This window comes from Malaclemys terrapin, chromosome 1, assembly GCF_027887155.1.
Source record: "Malaclemys terrapin pileata isolate rMalTer1 chromosome 1, rMalTer1.hap1, whole genome shotgun sequence".
Lineage (NCBI taxonomy): Eukaryota > Metazoa > Chordata > Testudines > Emydidae > Malaclemys > Malaclemys terrapin.
The window spans coordinates 212,901,202-212,928,050 of NC_071505.1; the positions used below are offsets into that span (position 1 = coordinate 212,901,202).

The window sequence follows — 26,849 nt, forward strand, 5'->3', positions numbered from 1 at the left end:
ATCTCCACCCCTGTCTGATCCTAGATAGCATCAGAGTATATGGGATTGGGTGGTGTGGTGTAGGGGAATGAAAGAGTGATTACATATCGGGAGTTCCATGTTGGAAAAAATCCATAGGGCCCTGCTTGAAATCATCCTGCCTTTGGTGGTAAGTGTGGGGACAACTACTCCTGATTGACTGTGTCTAGTCCCTTTCCTTCCTCTAATGATGCTAGTCCACTGGGCCCAGCTAGCAAAGCCAGCTAGCCCAATTCCAACTCTGAATCAAATTCAATGGATCTATTTATACAGGCCTAAATATGTCTGTATTTCCCTAGAAGGAAAGGGTGAGATGTTCAGAAGTGTGTAAGTGACTTGTATTCCTAAGTCATTTAGGCATTTTTGCAAATCTTACTTTAATTCAGTGTAGACAGTTTAATATTTAAAAAAAAAACCTTGACAGCTGTCAGTGCAAAAAAACCCACTATTTTATTTCATTTGACTTTCCTGTATTAAGTGTTTTCCACGATTAATTCACCTAAACTGGAAAGGAGAAGTTTTGCTTATTTTCTCCTAAGTGGTACTTAATACCTTTAAAAAGGTGTTTTGTTTTTTAAACACAAGCTATAAAAGTGCTTCTGGTCTGAACATATAATCTAAGTGTGCTCTGCAGGAATGAGTTTAGGTTTTTAATTTGTTTGACTGGTTCTATGCAGAACAAAACTAGCTCCAGTTTCACCTTGGAGATGACATTTTCCTAGAATGGTATGTATAAATGGACCTAATGACTCAACTGCATACTCACGGGATGTATGATTCCAAAAACGTGCATGAGGGTCAAGTTCCCAAAGTGTTGGTTTCTTTATTTACTCTATTGGTGGTGCATAGAATCATAGAATATCAGGGTTGGAAGGTGTCATAACTATAAAGGGAAGGGTAACAGCCCTCCTGTGTACAGTACTATAAAATCCCTCCTGGCCAGAGACTCCAAAATCCTTTTACCTGTAAAGGGTTAAGAAGCTCGGGTAACCTGGCTGACACCTGACCCAAAGGACCAATAAGGGGACAAGATACTTTCAAATCTTGGGGGGGGGGAAAGGCTTTTGTTTATGCTCTTTGTTTGGGAGTTCGTTCGCTCTTGGGACTGAGAGGGACCAGACATCAATCCAGGTTCTCCCCATCTTTCTAAACAAGTCTCTCATATTTCAAACTTGTAAGTAAAAAGCCAGGCAAAGCGTCTTAGTTTTACTTTGTTTTCTCAACTTGTAAATGTACCTTTTACTAGAGTGTTTATCTTTGTTTGCTATGCTTTGAACCTGAGGCTAGAGGGAGGTCCTCTGAGCTCTTTAAGTTTGATTACCCTGTAAAGTTATTTTCCATACTGATTTTACAGAGATGATTTTTACCTTTTTCTTTAATTAAAAGCCTTCTTTTTAAGAACCCGATTGATTTTTTCCTTGTTTTAGATCCAAGGGGGTTGGCTCTGTATTCACCAGAGAATTGGTGAAGGTCTCTCAAGGCTACCCAGGGAAGGGAATTAGCTTTGGGATGGTGGCAGCGGACCAGACCTAAGCTGGTAGTTAAGCTTAGAAGTTTTCATGCAGGCCCCCATATTTGTACTCTAAAGTTCAAAGTGGGGATACAGCCTTGACAGAAGGGACCTCAGGAGGTCATCTAGTCCAATCCCCTGCTCAAAGCAGGACCAATCCCCAGACAGATTTTTGCCCCAGATCCCTAAATGGCCCCCTCAAGGATTGAACTCACAACCCTGGGTTTAGCAGGCCAATGCTCAAACCACTGAGCTATCCCTCCTCCCATGCATGGTGATACAGTGATTACTAGACTCCCATGCTGCAGCTGAATGCAATCAACTGTCTAACTGCAGCTCCTCACCAATTATTAGATATTGTTTTTCCACCCTGTCCTCAAACTGTTTTTCTCCTTTTCTATTTAGGCCTGGAACATGCCATACATATAAAAAGGTAAAATGTTAAAATCCTATGAATTCAGCAAAATCAACCCATAGCACTGCATCAAACTCATATTTTGCTGCAAAATTCTATTAATCAATGGCTTATCAGACTGGATACTGAAATATTTTTAATGAGCTACAAAGTAGAGTATTGATTTCAATACACCTTTAAGTTTTATCTACTATATTTAAATAGATGACCGGCCCCAGCTTTCAAGAATTCATCTCTGTTACACATTTTGAGAAAAATCCTGAAATTAAAAAGGAACCTGGTTTCACACACAAAAGAAAGACAGGTTTCAGAGTGGTAGCCATGTTAGTCTGTATCAGCAAAAACAATGAGGAGTCCTTGTGGCACCTTAGAGACTAACAAATTTATTTGGGCATAAGCTTTTGTGGGCTAAAACCCACTTCAGAAAGACAGTTATTAGTAAGGGATACGACTTTGTCATGGAGGTCACTGATTCCATTACTTTAATGAACCTCCGTCACGGCTTCAGCCTCTGCCACGGTGGTGGGGCTGGAGAAACCGCCTGGGGCCAGAGCCCCCATATTTTAAGTAAAAGTCAGCAACAGGTCACGGGCTTCTGTGAATTTTTGTTTATTGCCCATGACCTGTCCATGCCTTTTACTAAAAATACCCATGACAGAATCTGAACCTTACGTAGTAGTTACTCAACATAACTAATAGAATGGAAACTCTACTGCCACTGTAAATACGAAACAAAGGGTACATCAACTCAAGTAGAAATAGTTGCTAATGGAAAAAGTTCCAACATTTTATTCATGCTCTGAACAATATGCTATATACCACAACTTCAATTAGCAAAACTTCTCATTCCAAAAGCAGGGCCACTTCGATTCATGTCATAATTATACTGAAAACTCCCTGCATTATCTTAAATCTCATTTATTTGAATGGACTCAATGTCTCCTGTTTAGTAATATACCAACACTAAAGTGCCTGAACGATACGCATGCCCAAACCAGAGCATCAACTATAAAAAAGTATCTTAAATTATATCATTTCCATTGCAACCGCAGCCACTAAAACACACCTATTTTAAGAGTATTAAAGACAGAGCTCATAGAAATGTGGTGTTTTCTTTCTAAGGCATTTAACCATCTCAAGATAATTCAAACTAAAATGCATTAAGGGCCTGACTCTGCAGCACTGAATCTGTAGACTACGAGAGTGGGCTCTAACTGTAGGAAATTTTTAGGCAGCTGTTTCCTCTTAGTAGTTAATTTGCAAAATTACTAACTGGCAGTTTGTTTAATTTTGGTTTCTCAGAAATAGTCATTAGTGTTAAAAGCTAATTAATTTGAAATTTGACAATACTGGGATGGATTGATCTATGCCAAACTTAGTTTGCATTAATAGCAGAAAAAAAATCAAAATAATTCTTTTTAATGGAACATTTTCCCTTTTAGTTTTGTCCCAGATGCATGTTGTACTTAAGATAGTAGTGCCTGACATTCGAATAAACTAAACAAACATCAGTATAGTTCCCCTGATAATTATATGTAATGGTTTGATTTTTCTAATTTAAAAAAAAAAAGTCACAGTTTTTATATTCAGAATCTTTAAAAATGGATCACACATTACATTTGTTAATGAAAGTACACTGTCCCAACTCTCTCTCACTCTCTCTTTCACAAAAAATAATTAAAATGTTTTGACTGGCAAATCTTCTACATCTCCCTAGATTTCAAAAATCTTCAATATACTGATGATATTTCTATATAGCAGGAGTGAATGATATGCATTGCAAATTTTGTAAGCATAGTACTGTAGGGCAATAAAGCAATTAACCTTCGAGGCACTTAAAACTAGAGATAAGCATCATGTTCTTCAGTTATCTTCCAATCTTAAATTAAACACTCTACACTGAAGACAGGTTCTAATTACTTAGTTGCAATGCAAATGTGTGCAGCTGACAGTAGCACTAATATACGACTATTCTTATATCATCATCAACAGATTTAAGGCCTCCATTCAACAAAACATTTATTCATTTGCTTAACTTTAGTGGGATTAAAGCACATTCTTAAGCATGAAAATATTATACTTGATCAACTTTATTTTAACTAATGACAACGTTTTAAATTACTATTTATCAAACCAGAAAATAACTAGTCACCCATTTCAATGGGACTAACTTGGCAGCATGAGGAGACATTTTTCATCAGCGCTTGTTCACGTTGTGACAGTATCCTGTTACTATCCTGAACAAACTTTATGGAATTAAGATAAGCTTTTCTGAGTTAAAGTTAAACCTTACTAAATTGGGGTTACCAACTTTGGGGTACATTGTATTAAAATGTAACTGTGTATGTGTTATTGTGGCACTGTATGAACCTTCTCTAATAGGCAGGGGAGATGGTAATGAACTTCTGCCATGATCAGCCTTTGAAGCCACTTCATTCCTCCCAGAAGACATGCACGTACACATTCAAACTGGATTCTCCAGAGACCAAGAGACAAAGGAAAGACTTGTGGATGAAATCCTATTTTAAACTAATTTAGGGCCTTCTTCCTGATCCAGCAAATGTACAGGAACTGTGGTCTATGGAGGGCCCAAACCCTAAGGGAGGATTGGAAGGACTTGGTCTACAGAGGCCTCATAAGTCTGTGTGCTTGTTCTGAACTGAAGCTCCAATTAACTTGCAAGGATGCCCCTAAGATGGGGTATTAAAAGGCTGCAGCTGCCAGAATCCATTTGAGAGTTAGGATGAAACCTGCTAAGCTTATTAGCATGTGTGTAGGTTCTTTTATTGTGTTTACTATATTTTCTCTGTGACGCTTTGTACCATAAGAATAAAGTAGGCTTGCTTTGAAAGAGCTGTGTGGTAACTTATAACTGTAGCAGTTACACAGTTATCCATCTCTGAAGAGAAAGCAAGCAGGTGTTCTTGGGCAACCTGTCGGTGCTAGGAATAACACACTGAAGGTAGGGAACTGTGCAGCCTGGGAATACCCCAATCAAAAGGGAGAGGGACGTGTGTCTCCCCCCAAGAGAGGCAACAGACTGAGAGTGGGTGCCCTTGTTGAATCACTGAGGGGGAATCCATGTGCAGTTGTCTTGACCTGTGACACGTATCTCCAATATTTGCATACTGTCATGGAGTATGCTGTCTTGGTGCTCTTTGTTCTCTGATATGCGCGCCTGCACAGACCCAGCACCAGCACTTTGTTGATGTCAGCATGGAGGAAACTACTGGCTGCTGCTGTAGTGCCGCTTTCTTTGTCTGGTGCAACTGCTGCTTGCCACTCCCACCACTGTTCTCACCAGCTCCTCAGATTGTCTTCTAAATGCATAGCACAGCATATACCTCTGATACTACCAGGCCAGGAGGTACCGGGGGGTATGTGCTCCACTGTAGTTATTCTCCTCTCTTCACGGCCTGGCTGCCCTCAAGCACACAGATGGATGACCAGGTTAATCCCTAACTATGAAGTGCTGCCAGACTAGATAGCCCTGTTCAACCCTACTTGGTGGTGGTTGAAATAATTTTTCACCACGCCACCTCACTAGTGTTGCTTTTTAAAAAAGTTTTATTTTTAATTTCTCTTTCCAACTCCCATCCCAAAGAGCTTACAAAACAGCTGCTGGAGCTCTCCTAGTGAGAATGAAAACATGAACGTTATTCATGGTTGTTTTTATGATGTTTGCTTGCTAAACACATTTTGATGAATAAATATTACCTCTCCAGAATGTTCACAAGTTAGTGAATAAAAGAGGCTGTGAAAAACAGCGTGGCAAAAGGAGAGGAAGTTCTAGACACACAAATATTTGCAAGTAATTTTTTTTTATTTACTAATAGCATTTTGGCTTGTTTACTTTCTTGGGTAGCCTGTCCCTAGTGTTTTAGAGTTGTGACTGGAAGCATTTGGGATCTCAGAAAAGAAAGAGAAGAAAAGAATTCTTCACTTTGATGCTAGATTGACTGAATTGCTTCTAACTGGAGAATTCTAGACTGCAACTGAAAAAATAGCCAAGTGATAGGTAGAATTTATTTACGTGGAGCTCTACACTGTTATAATTTAAAAATAGAATGTTATGCACATGTGAATCTTTGAATCAAAGAATTTCTGCAGAAAATGATAATTAAGGGTTTTTTTTGGGGGGGGGAGTTATGTGGAGGGAATGGAGAAATTTAACCATTAATAGAAATTTATTTGGAACTTTCAGGGAACTTTTACTACTGAAGCCATATCTAAGACATTTCAGGAACTTTTCCTCCCTCCCTCTTTCTCTCTTTACCGGGTGATGGTATTTGAAAAGATGGCTTCCAAGGGCTTGACTACAGTCGACATTTCAGCACTAAGGCAGGTACACTGATGCAGCTGCACCAGTATAAAGAATGATTTGCACAGGAGTGTAGCTTCCCTGGCTTCAAAAGCTAAGTCAGTATAGCTACACCAGTGCAAAAATCTCCGGTGCAGACAAACACGAAGTAGTCACCAGGGATTTTAAATCTACTATATTTATTCTTTGGTGAAGAGAGGGAGATGTTTAATCCTGTTTAGACTCAATATTCATGATATATGGTATGTGTGTGATATCACAATTTTAATTTGTATAGCATGTAAATATTAAAAGATGAAGTGAAAATACTAAATATTTTCTCATTTTATATTATTAACATTGAGTTCAATAGGATGACTTGAATGCTTAAAGTTAACCAAGTGCTTAAGTATTTTGCTGCTTTACAGACAGAGCCCCAGAACCTAAATCCCAGTTTTACACCACTGCGATCCACTTGGCTATTGCCTAACCCTACAAGCGCCTAAACTCACTTGGTGCCTAAAATTTCTGCTGTAGAAGTTCTCAAGGCACCTAAGTTTCTGTTTCTGGGCATGTGCACTGCTGTCTCTCTCTTGGCATGTGGGTGCCTATCTCTTCTCTAAGGCCGAGAGCAATCCAGGAACTGGGGTAGGAGTATCTAAGTCACACACTGGGTTGGTGTGGTCAGATGCCATCCACCAGATTGGGTCCCATCAAAACACGGGATGGATGGTGCCCATTAGGCCACTGGTTAGAGCACTCAGCTGGGAGACAGGATTTGAATAGGGGTCTCTCACCTCCCAGGAGAGTGGTCTAACCACTGAGCTACGGGATATTCTGACATGGGGCTCTTTCCTTTTGACGCTGTTCCATCATGTATAAATAAAGCATCACTGGAGCGGGAGATTGGACCCTGATGCTTCCAAGTGTGTGCCCTAGCTGCCAGGCTGCAGAGTCATTCTCTCTGGCCCTATAACTCTCATACTTAAAAGAGCCATTGGGGCGGGGAGAGTGAGTGAGAATGACTCAATCATTTGCCACAGTCAGAAGAATACTGGGGGCTGTGGACAAAGCCAGGCCATGAGTTTCCTGCACACACGCTACAGATGCTAGTTGGTGTTTATGACAGGAGTGCGTACACAGCTACTTCTGCAGCAGCAGCAGCAAGGAATCTTGCTGGGCATGTTACCCCAGCCAGATCTCTCTCAGCCACCATTCAGCCTGCATGCACCCTGTTTGGGGGCTGCCATTCCCCTTGTGTCTGTCTGTGCCACAGTAACGAGGGCAGAATTTTGCTCTAGTGTTTTGAATGCCAGACAATACATCTTTGTAAACTATTCTCCCTTAAAAACTTTGGAATATAAGCTATATGAATAAGACAGGCAATACAAAGCATCTGCTCTGACTTCCAAAACTAAATCAAGTTTCTGGTGAAAACAAGTAGCAATACAGAGGAAATATACTAATGGACTTATTTGCAAGACCTGTGCTCCCATTTTAACAGGAATCAAATGTTTTCTAGAGTTATGAGGAAGGTGTTTATAATATACTTTGATGAAATAGGCAATCAGCATAGAGTAGCCTCTTAGAAAGGCAGACTTATACCAAAGGATCTGATGGAGAAGACATTTACAATTAGCGTACTGTTCTCTTGCTCATCTTCTGAAGAAGAAGATTTCAAAACAAGCTTGTTTGTCCAGCTGGTTAAATTGCTTTGTGCCATTCATCATGAGAGAACCTCTATCTACTGGTTAAGTTACCAAGTATGTGTCATTATAATTAGTTCCAAGAGTTGGAGATGTCACTGAATTCATACCCTTCAGGACTAAAACGACATTTCCAGCAAGTGGTGCTTTGTGCTTCTTTATCATTGCATCATATCGCCAGGAATAGCTCTAGTAATAGCTGCACACATCAGTGCTGAAATCAGGTAGTCCTTGACCCAAGAAAATATGCAGGGAAAGTTTCCACAGGGAAATGAGGGAAAGAGCATTTTAGTATCTAACTCATCCATTATAAATATAATTAAAAGTCATATCACACCATTTTTCCTCTCCCATGATTTAAGGTGGTAAAAGAACTGGTCATTCCAGGATACAAAGCATATTGCCTTCTGTGACCCTAAAGGAATCTCCTTTAAGTGCAAAGTGAAACAGAACATCTCAGAGTGTGGAAAAAGGTAACATGAACATTTCTTTTTTTCAATCATAAGCTTGCAGTAGTGATCCCTGAGTTACAGTACTGAGAGCCATTCTAAATTCAAAAATCCCTAGAGTCAGAAATCTCATCTGGTTAGAGTTAGGGTCAAAGCAAAGATGAATATTTGAAAAGGGGACAAAAGGAAATTATTGGCATATAAAAACAGTATCATTTTCTGATGTTTAATCTATATTTACATTTTTCACAAATACAAGAGCAGAAATGAACTGGCTGAGTCACAAACTAGGATACGAAGCAATAAAACGAAAGCCAATATCCTCTTTCCTAGTGCGGGCAGATACTCACACACACTCCTCTCCCCAACCCCACCAGTGCAAAAAAGAAAGAGTTATTCTTCTTATAGAGCGGACAGTAAACCACCTGCAGTGCTGATTGATAGTTTGTGAGGTTGTGGCTACTGTGAGCATGAGAGTGGTGTAGCACTGGGAGTACTGGTAATGCTGCTGGGACTCAGACTGAACAATCTTCAAAGCATCCCAGGAGGAGTGCTTAGAAAAACTTGCTCACTTAAAAAACATTGTGCTGATTTGCCGAAGTATTTGCATACACAGGAAAGGCACAAAACAATGGACCTTAAAGTCTGAATGTTACCCAATTCATTAAATTATATTTTCAGTACTTTTGTCATTAATTTTTTATTATGTACCACTTCTATATAATTTCACAAACCATACAACATAGATAATGGACCTGATTCTCCACGGTTGGCAATCTTGTGTATTTCACGCCAGTGATCCCTGGATGTATGAGGAGAGGAGCAGTGAATAGGATTAGGGAGGTTATACTAGCACTGATGCAACTACTGTTGGAATACTGTGTCCAGTTTTGGTGCCCACAATTCCAGAAATATGTTGATAAATTGAAGTGGGTCCAGAGAAGAGCCACGAGAATGATTAAAATATAGAAAACATGCCTTATATTGACAGATTCAATGAGTTTTGGTTTACCAAAGAGAAGAAACAGTTACTCATCTTCTCGTAACTGTTGTTCTTCGAGATGTGTTGCTCATGTACATCCCAATTAGGTATGTGCGCATGCCACGTGCACAGTTCACCAGAAGCTTTTCCCCTAGCAGCAACCATCGGGTCGGCTCTGGAGCCCCCTGGAGTTGCACCTTCATGGCGCCACATATAGGACCGGTCACCTCTCCAGTTCCTTCTTACCAGATACTCCGACAGAGGGGAAGGTGGGTGGGTTTGGAATGGATATGAGCAACACATCTAAGAACAACAGTTACAAGAAGGTGAGTAACCGTTTCTTCTTCTTCAAGTGCTTGCTCATATTGATTCCAATTAGGTGACTCCCACGCCTTACCTAGGAGCTGGGGTTGGAGTTCATGGAATCGCTGACTGAAGCACAGCCCTGCTGGACACTGCATTGTCCCTGGCATGCTGGGTGATGGTGTAATGTGAAGTGAAGTGAAAGTGTGGACTGAAGACCATGTTGCCGCTCTACATATCTCCTGATCGTTACCTGGGCCAGGAAGGCCACTGAGGATGCCTGAGTTCTGGGGGAGTGTGCAGTCAGAGCGGGGGCAGGGACCTTTGCCAGGTCATAAAAAGCCTGTGATCCACGATGATATCCTTTGTGTGGACACTGTGAGGCCTTTCATCCTGTCTGCTACCACAACAAACAGCTGGTTCAACTTGCAGAACAGCTTGGTTGATTCAATATAAAATGCCAGTGCACGCCGTATGTCCAGGGAGTAGAGCCTCTGCTCGTAGCTATTGGCATGGAGTTTTGGGAAAAAGACTGGAAGGAATGTGTCTTGGTTGGCATGAAAATTCGAGACCACCTTCGGGAGGAATGCCGGGTGAAGTTGCAGTTGAACCTTATCTTTGTAAAAAATGGTATATGGAGGGTCAGATATAAGAGCCTTGAGCTTGGACACCCTTCTGGCAGATGTTATTGCAACCAAAAAGACCACCTTGTAGGAAAGGTACAGAAGTGAGCATGTCGCTGGGGCTCGAATGGGGCCCCATCATTCTTGAGAGTACCAAGTTAAGGTCCCAAGCGGGGGTGGGCTGCCGAATATGAGGATATAATCTGTCCAACCCCTTGAGGAACCACCGCGCATTTGGTTAGTGAAGATGCGGCCATGGTCTCCTGGGAGAAAAGTTGAGATGGCAGCCAGGTGAACCTTTATCGAGGAGTGAGACAAGCCCTGCTGTTGCAACTTTAGTAGGTAGTCCAAGATAAAGGGGACCAATGATTGTGTCAGAGGGATACGGCACTGCAAGCACAAAATCGCAAATCTTTTCCACTTGGCCAGGTAAATAGCTCTAGTTGAAGGTTTTCTGCTATCCAGAAGACCCTCCTTAATGGAGTCTAAGCATGTGAGTTCTAGCGGGTTCTACCATGCAGCTTCCAAGCTGTGAGGTGGAGAGACTCAAGATTGGGATGCTAAAGCCTTCCGTATGTTGAGTGAGAGGTCTGGAACTAACAGTAGAGTGATTGGAGCATCTACAGATAGCTCCAGTAGCATGGTGTACCAATGCTGACGTGTCCTGGCAGGTGCCACCAGGATTACTGAGGTTCCATCGCTCTGGATTTTGAGGAGGACCTTGTGAGTCAGCGATAAAGGAGGGAATGCATAGAACAGACAGTCCTTCCATAGAAGCAGAAATGCAACTGCTAATGAACCCAGGCTGTGGATCAGGAGGGAGCAGAATTGTAGGCACTTCCTGTTGGCCCTTTTGGCGAACAGGTCGATCTGAGGAATTCCCCACTATTGGAAGATATTGTTTATTACATTCAGGTGGATAGACCACTTGTGATTGTGAAAAGACCTGCTGAGACGGTCTGCTGGTTTGTTCTGCGACCCTGGAAGATAGGACACTTCCAAAAGTATGGAGTGTGCTATGCAGAACTCCCAGAGCTGGAGGGGAGGTGTGGTCTTGCACTGGTCGTCCTTCCTTGGGTGGTTCCCATTTCCTTGCACAGGAAGGGGAGTGCCCTCTATCAGTCTTCCTGTGCTGCTTCTTTGGGACCAGGGACTGCGAGCGGTGCCAAGACTGATCCTGCGCCGTGTTCAGCGCCAGGAAGTGCTGGTGCTGAGGGTCTCTGAAACCAGAATCCTTCCTCGGCACCTCCCGGATCGAAGTCGGCACGCTGCGCACCAACGCTGAGGAGCCCAGTGCCATGTCCATGGGGCTCGACTCAGATGGAGGGCGCAGAGCTGCCTCCATTAGCAGTAACTTTAATCTGTGGCCCCTCTCTTCGTGCGAGTGTGAAAACAGAAACAAAACTTGGGGGAGTTCCATCAAACAGATCTTACACCTGTCTGTTTGATGGAACTCCCCCAAGCACTTTAGACAAGATGATTGTGAGTCACCCTTGGGCACAAGCTTCTGGCAAATCTCATATGGCTTAAACCCCTGGGTTCAAGGCATGGACTGGGCCCTGGAAAGGGTCAAGGAAACAGGGGAGGGAAAACCCAAGTCCTAATAACTAACTAACTAACAACAAACAACTTTTTAAAAAACTGTCTTTAACTATTTACAGAAACACTACACTAGAGGATCGCTCATTGAACACGAGAGACGAAATGCTCCGACGACCATCACTGGCGGTAAGAAGGAACTGGAGAGGCAGCGAGTCGGCAGGGCCCTATATGCAGCACCATGAAGGCGTGACTCCAGGGGGCTCCAGAGCCGACCTAATAGATGCTGCTAGGAGAAAAACCTTCTGGCGAACTGTGCATGTGGTGTGCACACACCTAATTGGAATCAATATGAACAAGCACTCGAAGGAGGAGGATATGGGTAATTTGATCACAGTCTATAAGCACCTACATGGGGAACAGAAATTTGATAAGAAAGGGCTCTTTAATACACTAGATTGTAATACGATCCAATGGCAGGAAGCTGAAGCTAGACAAATTCAGGCTAGAAATAAGGCATACAATCTTTCAACGGTGAGGGTAATTAATCACTAGCACTGTTCACCTAGGATTGTGGCGGATTCTCCATCACTGGAGTTTTAAAATCATGACTGTATGTTTTTCTAAAAGATATGCTCTAGTTCAAACAGGAATTAATAAAGGAAAATTCTATGGTCTGTGTTATGAAGGAGTTTGGACTAGATGATCACTGGCTTTATAATCTATCAATCTATGGAGGTGCTTGCAAACAGGAAATAGCAACTGTTTTTAATGTCAGTAGCAGCATGGGACTGAATTCTCATAAATTAGGCACCCACCAACTAATTTAAAATCAGGTCATTCTGAGTGTCTTCTATGGAGTGCTTGGAATACTTTTGACTGCTACAATATATGAAAATAATGAACAGCAATTACACCTCATTCTATTACTCTTCTCTACTAGTGTGGTTAAGAATCCTAGGACCAGAAGGCCTTTGAAAGTGATGGATGCATTTATAATCAAGCAATTCATCAGTGTCTCAAGGAAGAACCTCGAGCTTCAACACACTTCCTCAAGTCAAAGGGAAGCCTGGATGTGTGCTTTAGTGAAAATGATGTTCACCCTACAACATGGGAAGGAGTTCTTTAGCTATGGAATATATAACTTTTTAAAAAAAAAAAGCATCTCAGAATGTGGCCAAGCAGACAAAAAGAAAAACCAAAACAAAACATATTTAGGGCTGAGTTACAGATAAAACTTTTCAGCTGCAAAATCAACATTAAAAGCAACTACAAAAAACTCAGAGAGAACAGTATTTTTGTTTTGTTTGTTTAGGGACGTACAGTCTTATTAATTTATTACCAACTTGTTTGAGAGTTATAACAATAGTTTCTGTGTAAAAGAGAATTCAAAAGCTTTTCAATCTGCAAATAGTTGCTTTGAGAAGAAAATTTGACAAGAATGCATACAAATACTCAGATTCTCAACTGTAGAGAAAATAAATGGAAAAAGGCCTAGATTCAGACATAGAACTAGGCCTTTTCCCACTTATTTGCTCTATGTCGGTTCTCTAAATATTTAGACGGTAATTGGACAATTATTGCTGGTGTTTTCCAGCATGAGTTGCAAGTACACCTCTACCTCGATATAACGCTACCTGATATAACACGAATTTGGATATAACACGGTAAAGCAGTGCTCCGGGGGGCAGGTGGGGCTGCGCACTCCGGTGGCTCAAACCAAGTCCCAGGGGGGAGGGATAGCTCAGTGGTTTGAGCATTGGCCTGCTAAACCCAGGGTTGTAAATTCAATCCTTGAGGGGGCCACTTGGGGATCTGGGGCAAAATCAGTACTTGGTCCTGCTAGTGAAGGCAGGGGGCTGGACTCGATGACCTTTCAAGGTCCCTTCCAGTTCTAGGAGATGGGATGGGATGGGATAACGCGGTTTCACCTATAACGCGATAAGATTTTTTTGGCTCCTGAGGACAGCGTTATATCGAGGTAGAGGTGTACTTTAATGGTTGCTGTCTTGCCTGTACACTTGATGCTGATCCTGATATGCAGATATTTTCACTGAACACATACCAGTCTACCACAATTGTTCACTGTTGAAGATAATGACAAAAAGCGATGGCCTCAAATTGCAGCAAGGGAGGTTTAGGTTGGACATTAGGAAAAACTTCCTAACTGTCAGGGTAGTTAAGCACTGGAATAAATTAAGGAATTTCTGTCATTGGAGTTTTTTAAGAGCAGGTTAGACAAACACCTATCAGGGATGGTATAGATAATACTTAGTGCTGCTTTGAATTCAGGGGACTGGACTAAAAGACCTCTCGAGGTCCCTTCCAGTTCTAGGATTCTATGAGTGGTAGCAGATAATAAGCGGTGATCTACTTTAAACTGTAATGGGATTGTTTCCCTCAACTCTGTCATTTGGGGACTTCTTTAGAACTCTCTTCTTTCTTTTTATACCACAAAGTCTACCTACTCAGTGGTCCATAAGAGATTATGTAATGGTCAGCTCACCATCTCTGACTGCTATAAACAAACACTGAGCATCATCTGCAATAAGGGAAGAATGACTCAGTTGTCTTCCTTTTGCTACCACAACAGCCTCAGAGGATTCCAAATCTCCACTAGCCTAGTGGGGTTGCTTCCATACTTCCAGAAATTGGTTAACACAGAGAACAATCTGATTGGCCAACTAAGTTTCTAATCCATGACTATGTGACAACCATATAGTTCTGTCATGAATATAGGGGGAAGGGTTGCAACCTTTTTGTATGCCAGCCCATTCAGTAGCATAAAATCCCTCCTTTGCAGCTGTGCTGGATTGCCTTACCGGTAAAGGGTTAAGGGTAAACCTGACCAGAGGATGGCAGGAGAAAGATCACTTGATCATTACCTGTTAGGTTCACTCCCTCTGGGGGACCTGGCATTGGCCACTGTCGATAGACAGGATACTGGGCTAGATGGACCTTTAGTCTGACCCAATACGACCTTTCTTATAACCAATGAGGAAAGAAGATACTTTAAAATCTGCAGGGGAAGAATTTGTTTTGTTGTTCTGTGTGTTGTTCCCTCTTCGGATGGAGGGAGAAGCCAAGCAGATACAATATCTCCTGAAAAATATACCTGGAATAATCCATCTAAAACCTAGAAACTGAGTAGGGCATGGAAATGTGTTAGGTTATCTCTTGTTTTGGCTTGTGAATTTCCCTATTCTACAGAGGAAGTTTCATTCCTGTTTTTGTAACTGTGAAGCTGAGCCCAGAGGGGAATCCTCTGTGTTTTAAATCTTTTTATTACCCTGTAAAGTTACCTTCCACCCTGATTATGCAGGTGTGAGTGTTTTACTTTTTTCTTTATAATAAAAGTTCTTCTTTTAAGAACCTGATTGATTTCAGTGTCCTAAAGACAAAGGGTCTGGTTGAGCTCATGTTGCTAAGGCAACTGGTTGGTATTTTATTCTCAAGCCTCCCCAGGAAAGGGGGTGAAGGGGCTTGGGGTGGGGGTAGGGATTCCAAGTGACCCTTCCCTGAATTTTTGTGTAAATCACTTGGTGGTGGCAGCAATATACCATCCAAGGACAAGGAAAGGAATTTGTGCCTTGGAGAAATTTTAACCTAAGCTGGTAGAATGTAAGTTTAGGGGGGTCTTTCATGTCAGGGTACCCCCAAAGGGTTCAGCAATCCAGTACAGCTGCCAAGGAGGGATTTTATGCTACTGAATGGGCTGGCATACATAAAGGTTGCTACCCTTCCCCCTATATTCATGACAAGTTCAATACTACTTAACCTTACTATTTATTTTGCCATTCAAATTGCCAGGTATACAATTTTCTAGGTGGATTAAAAAACACCAGGGAGTCTAGTTGTTATGAGATAACCACACTTCAAGGTTTCTGATGTGACAGCCTGCTACCTCACCATGTACCCAAGATGTATTTTTGTCTGAAACAACTACACATCCTGCCACATTTAACCTCTCATTTAACAAAAGAGAAACTGGCTTACTGATTCAACTGGTCTATAACAATCTCTAAATTGTACTACATAGGGTGACATGACAGGAAAGCTACAGCTATAGGGAGTATGTAAACACCACAGAAGGAAGAAGAATCCTGCAGGCTGATACAACGGGGACATAACCAGGAATGATTAAATGAAATAGATAACAGGGAAATATAGACTGAAAAAAAATCAAGAAAGCTGAATGGTGAGATGTATTAGACTGTAGATCTACCTCTCTTGACAATGTAAAATTAAACTTGACAAAACACTAGATAATATACCGCTGGGAATAGTCTTGCACTGGCAGGCTAGATTAGATACCTTACTAAGTGTGTGTGTGTCACTCTCTCTCTATTTGTTTTATCATGCATGACAAAGACAGGCTGGACAGCTGTAGGAGCGTAGTTTTATTTTTCAAAACAAGATTCATTTGTAAATAAAGAAATAAAATTTAGTTAAGTTACATAGTTTTCTTGATAGAAGAACCTTAAAAATGGACTAGTGGTGGCTTGTTAATCAAAGAAAGAGAAAAGCTCCATACTGAAGTTCTGGAATTCAGCACCTCAATTTCACAACAGTTGTACACATTTCAGATTATGCAAACCAACTGCTGCCTGGATGATCAAATCACACTTAACAGTTTTTCCATTTTGAGATCTTCAATTTCAACATCCCATATCAATAAAAAAGTCCCTAATACAGAAGATTGTGCTAAGGAATGCAAGAATTCTGCATGCTGTTTTCATTCCCCTGGTTCTGTTCATGCTTGCAGCTGTCCATGAGGCAGTAAAGAAACAATCTGCTTCTCAAAACGCCAAGGCAGGTATATTAGTCCTAGAACAAAAAAGGCTCTTTTCCCTATCAGCTGAAAAGGGGTTATCTCAGGTCAATTAGGGACACCCGAGTCCAATTAAGGGCTGCCTGAGACCTTTAAAAACTCCTCCTCCAGTAAGAGAGGAGAAGAGACAAGCTTCTGCAGGGTAGATGGCTGATCTTCTCCCTACATGGGAAGCTACATAACAGGTTGCCTGCTTAGGGGAAGGACTGGCACCTCAGGGCCAATAACAAGGTCACCCACCCTCAGAGTGGGAGTAGGGAAAGATGTCCCCCTTTGTTTTGCATTGGAACTGGTTTCTTTTTTTGTTTGTTTGGTGGAGGAGCACTCCTGAGGCCTGCCTGGAAAATACTGGGAAATAAACCCTCAAGAGGGTGAATAAATGCTGTCCAGAGTGGGGCTGACTTATATCAGGCCCCACCGCCAGAGAGGGAAGTGCTGAGCCTGCCGAGGTGGAGGAAGTGCCTTGTCACACATGGCAGAAAATTATAACACTTCATTCTTTCCACACACAGACTGACCAGTGAGAGGGCAATAAACAAGTTTAATTAAATGTTAAAAAGTGATGTGCGCTTCAAGTTTACCTATGTGCCATCCTCATCTTTTCTCCTTAGCCGCATTGTTTTGTTGCAATTGTACTTCCAGATTTAATTAACAGTTCAAGAGGGTGCAAAAACTTAGCTGAAATTGCAGATGTGGCCTTACTTTCCTTTTTGTGATATGAATGACACTGAGATCACAACACAGGAATAAGTGAAATTAATTAGAATGATTTTGTACAAAAAAAGGACAAAACAATAATATTTTAGCAAATATTAGGCAAACATGCCTAGTCAGAAATCAGAGGTCACAATTGCATGTGGTAGTTATGTCTTCAGTCTAAAGTTTTGTCTCCAAGAGATGCCAAGGGTAGAACCTACAGAACAGGTTATTGAGGGGACTGCTTGTGTACAAGCTGGCTTGAGCTAAGCAGTAATGTTATAACTGAATCAAAGCCTTAAATCTAGAGAATATAAAACAATTCTCTTCACTGCTTAAATTACCATTTATTGTTCACCCTTATCCTTCCATGTACTCCTTAGGTATTTCCTACTTTTTTCTCTAGCAAGATTATTAGGATTCAAGAGTTCCTGCCTTTGATGGTGATATCGCTCATCACTTTGTTCACTTCCCTCTCCAACATTTTCTCTAATGCATGATTATTTTTTCCATAGTACAAGGAAAGACGATGTACAATATCACTCAGATTCTTATTCTTGGCAAACAGAGGTTGGAAGCCTATCTCCTCCACCCCAAAAAGGGAGATGTGCTTATCCATTATGTAGGTCACGTTTGAGAAAACTGGTGGAGACCTGGTCAAGACAGCCATGTGCCCTGGCTACAGGCAATGTTGGAACCTATGAGACTCTTGCGATTGTGCACATGACTGTTTCATGCTCCAGTAGGCACGAGGGTGGAATTCAACAGTTATTTCCTCAGTCTGCTCATTTCCCAACATAATGAAACAATTAAAATGATTGGTAGAGGAACTCCGTCCGTTAAGGCAACCGTCCATAACTGGGAAAGCCTTTTTAGCTGAAGCATAGTGGGGAGGGTGACAGCACAAGGTATAAATAGGTGTCAGATACATCCACAGCACTGACAACTGTTTCATTCTGCATCACATTAAAGGGAATATTTTACTAGCAGCTTTGCTTTTGAATAAACTTTTAAGCACTCTTTATCCTTCTATAACTTTGTAAAGCTACTCCTTTTTCTACTGAAGAAAGCAGGGCTGCCCTGCATTCTTACCACTTCCACAGTGGAACAGCTACAGATACTTTATCCCCTCCTTCCCAGTTTTTAGTGTAGATTTGTTGGCCCAGATTCATCCACGGCAGAAAGTTCAATGAAGGGAGACTGATGAGGTAGAAAGAAGCCAGAGTTTCCTATCCATCTGGAAGCCTGCACCAGCCAAAAGATAGGCAACCCCAGGCAGCTGGGAAGACACTAATTCAGTGAAGGGTCCTATGGAATTTCATCTGCGACTTACACCTGCTCTCCACTGAAAGTCATGAAGGAGAGCAGGTAGTGGTACCTTCGGTCTTTCTTATGGTGAATCCCTTTCAAGCACAAGTGGGGATCAGTTAGCATAGGAAGGTAGAGTGTATCATATGGTAAATTTTGAGTTAGTTAATGCAACATGTATTGATTTAAAAGAATTTTCATGTACCAGAGCAGGGTTGGATTTTTATAGAATATTATTAATATTTCAGTGGGAGCTGGGGACACTCCACACCTGAAAAAAAATCAAGCTGATTCTAGGTGCTAACTATGTAGTTAGGAGTCTAACTGTACGCACCCACTTTTTTCAGAATTCTGGCTGAGGTTACAAATAATTATTTATTCATTTGCAGGGGAATTTTAATAATGATGTGTACAACCTTCACATGGGTTTTTATTTTCCTAAGTCTTCCATGGAAGCTACTTTGTGTACTGTAGCACGGTTATATCTGTAATTTAACAAATTAAATTTTGTAATTGTAACAAATTAAATTAAATTTTGCCTCCTTTTTTGTGCACAGATTGCAATTTCTTCACAATGTATGCATTATTTGACAAAAAAAGTGTTCATGAATTTTATTTAACCTATGGCTGCTTATTTGAAATTCAAGAGTTGTTTCTTATTTGTCAACAGATATATAGCACTGTTTTTGTACCCTAACTAGACATGCAAAATTCTTTTAATCAGGTGTCTGATAAATGTTTGCAAAAAGAAATATAAAATTTGCCTTCCTGGGAATTCAAGCATATAAACCTAAAATCATTCTGCAAACATTCATGCTACTCAGCCACAAAAGTTCATGGAAAGAAAATGAAAAAGAGGCATGAACACTGCTGAAACTAGTCTTTAAAAATGAAAGCAAATATTTGTGCAAAACATTTCCCACTATTCTCCAGGTTTAGTTGGCTCTCCAGAGCAACTGGTAGATTTTTTTATACTACGAAGTGACCAGAGTAACTATAGACTATTGCATCAAAAAAGAGATCGTCACAGTGCTTAATTTGTAATGAAAGAGGTGCCAGGGCACTAGTAATCAGGTGCCAGGGCTCAAGCAATTAGATGCCAGGGCTCAAGCAATTTTTTTACATTCATAACTGATGCAGCAAACCCACATGTCCTGGGGCTATGAACTGCCAGCCTAGAGGTGCCGGAGCTCAGCCCTGGCAAGCCCTGGAACAAATTAAGCACTAGATAGTATGATGTTTAAATAATTTCACTTTGTGGACTTCAGGCAACTGAAAGTAGAAAATATGCCAAGCAACATATGTTGCAACAGTACGATAATAAGAGTCCAGATTTTAAACACCTTCTTAAAATCTGTTTTGCTGTATTTTTTACTTTTCCCCTGTAATTGTTTTGTTAAAAATGCACAATTATAAGGAAAAATAATCAAGCAGAAGTAATTTAAACACCGTGACACGGTGGATAATCTTAAAATTATTATTTCTCTCTCTTATCCACCTTCAATCTCCTTCGCAAACTAAAATATAAATACCGTTCTCCTTAAAATAAAAATAATACTAGTTCTTTTGACCTCCCAGCATGCATCATTGCCTTTTCTGTCAATGGATCTAAGAACTTCAATCCTTTATTTACATGTTAAAAGGTCTTTGTGTACTAGTTTATTAGGACTTGTGTTGTATGAAGAAATGCAGACCTCTTTTCTCATGTGCATGCTGCTACAAGGTTTCATGCAGACACACTCTCTTAATATACTTCCTTGATTCAAAAAGCTTAATAATAAGGGTAAGTAGTATTTGTTCAAGTATTTTCTCTTTCTCTTTTATCTCAGTCTTCATGTGGAGAGGAACAGCAAGTTTATGAGAGAGAATCTACCTCTCATCAAGGGCTGGCCTTTGGGGTCTAGAAAAATCGGTAGCCACAGTCCCTCTTCCCCAGTGGACCTCTAAATATGAAAATTAATCCCTAAATTTACTTAAGAATGTTTCTAGATTTTTTTTCTTTGCCAAAAAACCCTAGATTTGAGATTATAAAACAATGACTAGGATTAGGAGTGAGTTAGATTTCTTCTAAATATCATGGTCTTCTTTCCATAGCCACCCCTATCTGGTCTTTTGGGTCCCATAAAACCTGTTAGCTCAATGTTTGGTTTCACTTTTTATCAATTTTTATCTGCTGGGATCAGTGCTACCTGGGTGCGGATCACAGATGTTGCTGAGACCTCCATGGCCTCAGCTGGTTGCCTGGGGCTGAGACAGCAACGCTGGTGAGCAAACATAATCTCTGGAAACAAGGTGGGAATCAACTAAATAGGATGACTAGTCGCCTCATCTAGATGATGGACTAAGAGCAAGGGGCTCCCTCTAATCCATCCCTGCACTGATTCTGTGGCCTTGGACAAAACACGTAACCTCTCTGCCCTTATTTCGCCATGTACAAAGTGGGGATATGAATGCTAGGCTTTTTCACAGAGGTGCTCATTGTGATGAGTATTTAATAAGTTGTACATAGTTGTACAACACTATACAAAGGTGCTGAAAAATCACCTAGATGTTCTCCCATCTTTTTTGATTGCTACTCCTGGTTAAAAAGGAAGCCGTTTTTGTTTCTTTTTTGTTTTGGGGTCCCCCCCCAGTTGCAAGTGTGCACAAACTGAATCAAATCTGCAGCAAGAGGCTAATGGTGGCCTCAAGCTCACGTCTTCCCATATTTAATATATAAATATTGATTAATTTTGGAGGTATCTCAAAGTATAAGTTAATTAATCCTCAACAAAAATCCCAAGAATTGCTCTGCTTGTTTCTCTTCTCTCTCTACCCACATAGGCCTCTATCAGTTATATCTCAACCACTGAATAAGTCCAGTCTTTTCAATGAAAAGTACACCACTCAAAAAAAGTATTGCTAGCTCAGTGTCAAAATGATTTAAAAGGGTGCTGAATATCTAGAGACCATGAGAAGTTATAATGCTGTTTAGCCACCTTTACAAACAGCAGATCAACAGGAATTGACTAATACACTGAAAGAACAACAGAGTATAAAATCATTTGGAAAAGGGGGAAAATGACATACAGGTAATATGGCCATTTGTTACATTATAGTATGGTAAGGGGAAATTTTAATATACTGCCTTTCACGGGGAACCTGATTACTGGTGATGTCAACAATAACAATTTCTTACATTTGATTTGGGAACAATTTATGAATAATGCTTGTTTTACTTGCATAATGTTCTATTGTGTTAAGTCAGTTTCTTTTTCCTTCCAACAGTAGTGCTATTTCTAGAGGGATAGAAAGTATTATTTATTTACATTATACAACTTGCCTTGACCCCATGACACAATTTATCTCTTAAATAGCTACTTTCCTTTCCTGTAACAAAAATAAAGCATAACATGGTGGGGGAATTCCTATGAAGTACACTACAGCAAACTTACAAAAATGTAACTGTGTGTGTCAGAGTCCCAAAGGTCCACGACAACTTTAAGTGCACCACTTTGTATCCACAGTAATACATCACTTTGAACCCCTGACTGTGCTTTGGATTATAGCAGCAGCTCAAAGAGTTTGCCTTGACTTAATAAAAATATTAACACTCTGGTTGATATTTCCTCAGCAAGACAGAAGAAAAAGAAGAGGAAAAAAAACCCAACTTGGTCAAAAATCAATGTAGGTTTGCAATGTTTCCTGGAATGAAAAAACCTCAAAACTATGTAGTGACATGATGGATAATCTTAAAATTATTATTTCTCTCTTATCCACCTTCAATCTCCTTCGCAGACTAAAATATAAACTAGCTTACTTTCACATTTTGTTAAAAGACGTGTGTATACTGATGTAATAGTTAAACACATTTAGTGGATATAATTAACAACTATTTAATTTTCAAAGCCATAACTCTTTAACATGTTTCCTGAGCAGACATTTGTAGCCATGGTAAGTTAATTACAAACCTTAAACTGTTTTAAGGATTTGGTAATGTCACAGTTCTGATAAAGAAAAATGAATAAAAAAACAACAACAAAATAATACAATTCACAGACTACCAAGTTTTTAAAAGCCTCAGGTTATTAACTCAGAACATATCATTAATTTTTAGTTTCTGTGTGATAACAAACCTCTTTTGAATTGAACTACATATTTCAGGAGATAATGGGTTGATGTATTTTTTATTTTAACACATAAATGGTAGTTATGTGCTTTTGAATTATAATGAACATTGCTAATTACAATTACCAGTTTTATTTACAAGACAGTAGTGTATAATTTATGTAGGCAATAATCCAATTTGTCAATGTATTTTTTTTTGTCATGCATTTTTTTCCCCCTGACAAGACATGTACAGAACCATCTAAAAGCAAGAAGATGGCCAGCTGGTTCCATGGCGCTGGCTGTATCTGTGAATAACAAGCAACATACAAAATGAACACAGCATGTATTAAATGGATTAAACACTGGCTAACTAATAAGTCTCAAAATGTAATTGTAAATGAGGAATGACTGCATGGATTTGTAGGGATCCTATGATATGTGACACTTATCAATGACCTATAAGTAAACATACAGTCATCATTGAGATAGTTTGCAGATGACACAAAAATTGGGGAGTGGTAAATAATGAGGATAGATTAGTGATACAGAGTGATTTGGATCACTTGGTAAGATAAGCGGAATAAAAAAATCTGTTTTGATCCATCCAAATATAAGGTCATATATCTAGGAATAAACAATGCAGGCCATACTTACAAGATGGGGGATTCTATCCTGGGAAGCAGATTTAGGAGTCATGGTGGGTAATCAGCTGAACATGCTTCCAGTGTGATGCGTGGACAAAATGCAGTGGTTCTCAACCTGTGGCCCGTGGGTCGCTTGCAATCCAATCAGCACACCGCTGCAGCCCAAGTGACATCTTTAGGGCCATACAGGTAGCATGGGATGAAGCCCACAACTGTAAATAGGTTGAGAACCACTGGGCTAATGTAATCCTTGTGCGCATAAATAGGGATTCTCAAGTAGGAGTAGGGAGTTATATTAGCTTTGTATTTGGCTCAATCTGTTCAGTTTATCAGAGAGAAGGTTAAGGTGTGACTTGCTTGATAAGTACCTACTTGGGGAACAGAAATTTGATAATAGAAGGCTCTTCAATCTAGCAGACAACTGGATCCAATGCCTGGAAGTTGAAGCTAGAAATAAGGCACAGATAATATTTAGACTAGAAATAAGGCACAACATTTTAAGTGGAGGTAATTAACCTTCAGAACAACTTATCAAGAGTTGTGGTGGATTCTCCATCACCCGAAATTTCTAAATCAAGACTGGATCTTTGAACTGGAGCATATTTTAGACAATCAAAATTATTGGACTTGAATTCATAATTCAAGAAAGTCCAATTGCATGTGTTATGAGGAGGTCAGACTAGATGATCATAATGGTCCATTTTTGCTCTTAAAAATCTATGAATCAAGTACATCTGTACCTCGATATAACGCTGTCCTCGGGAGCCAAAAAAATCTTAACGCATTATAGGTGAAACCGCATTATATCGAACTTGCTTTGATTCACTGGAATGCGCAGCCCCGCCCTCCCCCGGAGCGCGGCTATTCCACGTTATATCCGAATTCGTATTATATCGGGTCGCGTTATATCGGGGTAGAGGTGTACTCTGTAGATAACTGATGGTTCACAGATCACCATTTGAGGACATATGGGTCTATTATTTATCATGCAATATTTTAAAAATATTTGTCCTTAAAATGTACATGTGCACACATATGCACGCATGCGCACACGCGCACACACACACACACACACACACACACAACTTCTTTTACAGTATGAACTTTGTGCTCATTATTTTCTTCAGGAACTAGAAAGCAGAAGTTTTGCCAGCTTTCAAAATAGCTATTACTTTCATACATACCTTCAGTATAAGTAAGAAGTGGCAAAATCTATTTATTTAAGGAAATTGCTAATTTAAATCACACAACTATGAGCGAAGAAGCAAATTTATCATCTTAGTTTAATTAAGCAGCATAACAGACAATGCTGTATTCATAAACAATATTTTCAGAACTATGACATAAAAGTATTTATAAAACTTTAGTCCTCTGAAGATATTTCCATTCTACTCTTCTGCCAATATTTCCTCTGTTGTACCTACACTACTAGTATAATTTTAGGGGTCTACCACATAAACTTAATACACAGGATTTTCAATGTCTTCAAAGTGTGGCTCCTCTCTACAAAGCGACACCAAAGATGGTGTTGTGTGAAGGATTCCATGTTTGTCTCTTTCCTTCTCAGCTTCACTGCTAGTAACAGATTCTGGAAGCCACATTACACCCTCACTTATGTAGGATGTTAAGCACTATTTCACAATTGCTTAATATGGTCCAGAAAAACAGATAGACCGTACTGTGTGGTAATATAGTGCAGCTTAAGCTGTTTTCCTCCATCTAAGTGCTAGAACACCAAGGAGACAAAGGGTCTGTGTGTGTCTAGCATTCTGAATAAACAACTCCCCTTGTGTTTACTACATCCCAGTCCTGTCTCTTCTCTTTCTGAGAGACATGTACAATCTCCCTGAAGGTTATGGCACTACACAGGTATCCTTACTGTCAATTATACATAAGCAATAAAGACTCTAGATTCATTTTCAGATTCTGGTGGAGTTTGTGGTGCTACTAGTTAGTAAAAAAAACATTTTTGGAAACTAAGCAAATTGGGAAGTCACTGATGGACAACAATCATGTAACCCCAAAATAGCATTTTTCAGAAGAGAACCACACCTAAAATATGTATATAAAGAAAGGAGAGCATGAAATGGAGAAAAGTGGTGAATGCAGAAAAAAAATGAGCATTATATGAACATAAGAAGAGGTGCTGAAAATTCATTACACTTCTAAAGACAGAAAAATTCCAACCTCAAATTTCCTAATTTTCAATACATTTGATTTTAAGGTTTCTTGGTTTGATTTAGATTTCTGCTAGCACTGGCTGCAGACATGAGGAAGAGAATAAAATTTATAAACAATTTATGTACAAAGAAGAGTGCTATAAAGCAATCTGACTTCACAACCTGCTAGATGAATCATTTGTTTCTACTTTCACTGATTACTCAGAGATGACAGTTTATGGACTTAATTTGTATTGCCCTAAAGGTGACACTGCAAGATGTTAGCACTACAAAAGGCAAAACACCAACTGCATGTGGATTAACATACAAGGAAAGCACATTCACTGCTCCTATGGCTCCTGTTAATTAAAGTGATCCATGGGTAGCTCTACTGTACCACGTTTATAAGGCCTTTTTTGAAAATGATCAAACTTGTATACACTGGAGCATCAAAGGAAGTATTAAAATTAATGGGCCAGATGATCAGATGATGTAAATCAATGTTGCACCATTGACTTCAATTAAACTATATCAACTGACAACCTCTGAGGATCTGGCCCAGTGTATTATAAGAGGCGAACAGAGCACCTGTTTCCTACTAGTCTCAGTGGAGCTCCATCTGCTGTGAACACACACCATCACAGCAGAAATTGGGATCAAGCCATAACAACAGATTCCATGCATACTGACATTCTAGATTATGGCTCTTTTCCTGATCTATGAAAATAACAGCAATTAGTTTGATAACCCTGCTGCAGAACTTATTTGCTTCTCTCTTGGAGGAATACAGTAAGCCTAAGCAGCTTATTTTTGCGATGCTCCTTCCACCTGGAGAACACAGCTATTTAACTCAAAAATAAAAAAAGTTGTGAATACATTTGTTTTCCTCCTTTAAATGTACTCAAATGAATTATTATCAGTAATATACTTCAAACGAATGTACCGAACAATAAGAAAACCCCATAGTATGAGATTAATTGCTGATCAAGTTTCACTTTTCGGGGAGGTATATTATATTCCCCTATACTGTATCAAGACCTAAACATTTAATATTTAGTAGTTATTCCATGTGGAAAAATGACAGCAGGTCCAAAACATCTTGCTGTTTTCTAACTAATACTTCATTTTTGGACATACCTAAAAGATTTACCTGACATGCCACATCAAATTCAACACTCTTCTCTTTCAGAGTCACTGAGGGCTATATGCTAAAAGCAGCTACTAACTTTAGGATTCTTCTTAATCAAAAGTAGAAAAAAAACCCTCAGTTTTCCCCA

At 40.0% G+C, this 26,849-nt stretch overlaps 1 protein-coding gene across 6 annotated transcripts in view; it reads right to left on the reverse strand.

Moving 5' to 3' along the window:
- Positions 1–26,849, reverse strand: part of CNKSR2 (connector enhancer of kinase suppressor of Ras 2) — a 355,628-nt gene that overhangs the window by 96,686 nt on the left and 232,093 nt on the right. The window lies entirely within an intron of this gene.